At 55.5% G+C, this 3,040-nt stretch overlaps 1 protein-coding gene across 3 annotated transcripts in view; it reads left to right on the top strand.

Moving 5' to 3' along the window:
* Positions 1-631: 631 nt before the first annotated feature.
* The window catches only part of STEAP3 (STEAP3 metalloreductase), a 40,735-nt gene continuing 38,326 nt past the window's right edge, over positions 632-3,040 (top strand). For 2 of the 3 annotated variants that reach the window (XM_024224512.3, XM_024224509.3), the window contains exon 1: positions 632-714. The gene's annotated coding sequence lies outside the window, so the exon portion shown is untranslated. Of the gene's footprint in view, positions 715-1,316; positions 1,368-3,040 lie in introns of those variants that run through there. The other variant, XM_024224510.1, reaches the window with a different exon arrangement.

Below are 3,040 nucleotides of genomic sequence, written 5' to 3'. Positions count from 1 at the left end.
CTCAGGAAAGAAACACCAGGTTTAAAAACCACATGGGGTCATACACACACTCTGGTTAGCGTCCATGGCTCTTGAACAATAGCTTTGTTCTCAAGCAAAGACTCTAATGCAGGGGGGAAATACAGGGGCTGTTAAAAGCCTTCCCTGGCCTTTGTGCCTCTAAAATCACAATCCTACCAGTGTGATGTGTTTGAGAGGTGTTTTGTGTTTAATATTGCAGCCAGTTCAAGGCAGCCTGGGCTTCTATGCTGCACACCTGATCTGGGCCACCTGAAGGAAAGAAGACTGGGCCATCTCTTGGTGCGGCTTGTACAGTGCCTGGCACAATGAGGTCCTGCCACAGACAGAGTAACCCATGAGAAGACAGGGAGAAGCCCCATTCACAGCGGGCTGTCTCCGGTCTGCAGCAGAGCAGCCGGGCTTCACAGCCAGGAGCTGGCCCCTGCGATGAAACAGGCGGAGACGGTCACAGTGAAGCCTGCCTCCTTCCCCAGCCCAAGCTCCCAGCTGAGCCGGCCTGGACCCCCGGCGAGTCCCCTGGCCCAGTGCCCGCGGCGAGGGGCAGGAGCCCGGGGCGGGCTCGGGAAGCGGGAGCGGCGGCTGGCACATGGGGCCCGGGAGGAGGAGCTCCGCGCCGCGCATCACGGGGCGTTAGTCGCAACTACCCAAAGTAGGCGCCCCGCGCTGCCCGCTCACTGCCCGGCCCCGGCGGAGGTGAGTGCACGGCCCCCGGGGCCCGCTCCGGCCCCGGCTCCGGCTGGGTCCCTGTCCCCGCCCTCGCGTGGCGACGCGCCACTTGCCGGCCGGCGGCGGTACATGGGGAAGGGGCGGGCGCAGCCGGAGTTTTGCTACTGCCCGGGCTGGGAGAGGGGGGCTGGAGCGCGCGGCTCCGTGCAGGGCTCCAGGGGGAGCGGGGCTGGTGATCCCGGCCCCCCATCCGATCACCTGACCGCGCGGGGAGGGGGAAGCTATGGCCGGGCTGCGCTCTCCCCCCACAGGCAGGGGGGCTCTGGGGCGAGGGGAGTTCCTCAGCCCGGGGTCCGCCGGAGCCCCCGCTGCAGCCTCTCCGGGCTGCTCAGAAGCCCCCGGACACGTATGGAGGGGCCAGACCCTGCGTCCACAATGCGACTGGATCGCACGTGGCCACCCCCTGTCCTTTTCCGTTCGTCCTGGAGTATTAGCGCTCCGGCCCGGGGGCGTTGTTCCCTAGGCGCTCGGATGGCCATCATGATGGCCTGTTGTTACTCCCTCGGGCCTGGCTTTCTTCAAACAAGTGGGACTGGGTGTCTGGGTCATGCACCGCCCCGGGCAAGACGAGCCACAAGCAACACGCTAGGGGACATCTTGAGCCTGATTTTTCTCTCTCTGTGAGTCTAGTCGGTGTAGTCAAGTAACTTGTTTCAAATCAGGGAGATGGCATTGAACTTTAATTGCTTTGTTATCAAGTATCAGGGGGTAGCCGTGTTAGTCTGTATCTACAAAAACAACAAGGAGTCTGGTGGCACCTTAAAGACTAACAGATTTACTTGGGCATAAGCTTTCGTGGGTAAAAACATCTGAAGAAGTGAGGTTTTTACTCACGAAAGCTTATGCCCAAATAAATCTGTTAGTCTTTAAGGTGCCACCAGACTCCTTGTTGCTTTGTTATGTGTGCGTTAATCCAGGGGTGTTTGGGACGTCATCTGGTGTCCGTGGTTTTCGCGATGGAAGTATTTGGTTTTTATTTCAGATCACAGCAGCCTCTCAAACGAAGTTGATTTAGAAAAGAGTTAGAAGTGCTTTCAGGAAGTATCTGCCCTGAATCCTCCTGCCAGCTTCTGTGGTTTTACAGTTACATTTTCCATTTTTTTTTTTTTTAATTCTTCACTGTTGGTGTGTGAAACGCCCACACAAATGGGGGCGGGGGAGATTGACAGTCTACACTGGGGAAAAAGAGAAAGTGACTCTACATTAAGTGCTGTCAAATGGACTCAGAAAACAGACTGAAACCAGATAAAATATCTTTTCTCAAGCCCAGCTATAGCCATCTTAGATGTGTCAACAGTTGGTTTAAAAAAATCCACTAGACAGATATGTACATTTTAAATTGATGTCCCCCTTTAACAATAATTTACCCTTATACTATATATACTTTCATGCAGGCCCCCAAAGTGCTTTGCAAATTTTACAGTCTTCATGTAATAGATGAGAAAACAAGCCACAGAAGTGAAATGACTTGTCCAAGGTCACGTCGGTGTCAGAGGGAGGAACAGAAATTCCATTTGAACAGAGAGATAATGGCAATAATTATATTATCACCATAGCTGGTCTGTAAAAGGAAGAATGCTTGAAGGCCACAGGGGAGTTTAGTTTATGTTCAGTCTCAGATTAGTTAGAAATGAAGAACAATATATCAGGGTATAAATTAAAGAATCGGCATGGGAGTTGTGGTCTGATTCTGGAATGACTTTTGTTCCTTGCCCAGGCCAGTAGAAACGCAGGAGGTTTCTGAGTGCCATGCTTGTGATCCAGGGAAAGGAGGAAGTTTGCCTACCACTTAGCTATAGAAACATTTCCTTCCAGAACACCCACTGAGTGGATTGGTACTGGCCTTTGAGTAGGCTGCTTGTCCTACCTGTCAGATGATTAACACCTTGTTCGCAGCACACTGAAAGAGAAGGAAGGGAGAAATGGGGGACCAGGTAGGGTTCCTCAGGATCAGTCATTCTCAGCCAATCAGCACAGCACAGAGCTGCGGCCTATGTGACATCCTCAGGGCCATACAGCATGGCATTGGGTGAGCCATGGGCTTCTGGAGGCTAGCCCCCGGCCCAGCCCACCCTTTCCACCTGAGGCCCAGCCCACCTTTCCCCTCCAAGGCCGGAGGCCCTCCCACTGCAGCCGCCAGCCCCAGGTCACCCGAGCACGTCCAACCGCAGAGCACCCGGCGGGTGGCACACGCTCTCCCCCCCCCCCCCCCCCCTGGGGCCCCAGACCGGCAGGCGGCCCGCCACCCCCCCCACCCAGCCCCGGACTGACAGGTGGGCGGCACGCGGCCCTC

Source organism: Terrapene carolina, unplaced genomic scaffold (genome assembly GCF_002925995.2).
Source record: "Terrapene carolina triunguis isolate 2854851 unplaced genomic scaffold, T_m_triunguis-2.0 Scaffold62, whole genome shotgun sequence".
Lineage (NCBI taxonomy): Eukaryota > Metazoa > Chordata > Testudines > Emydidae > Terrapene > Terrapene triunguis.
The sequence above is the reverse complement of the archived record's forward strand: the minus strand, read 5'-3'. Positions and strand labels throughout refer to the sequence as shown.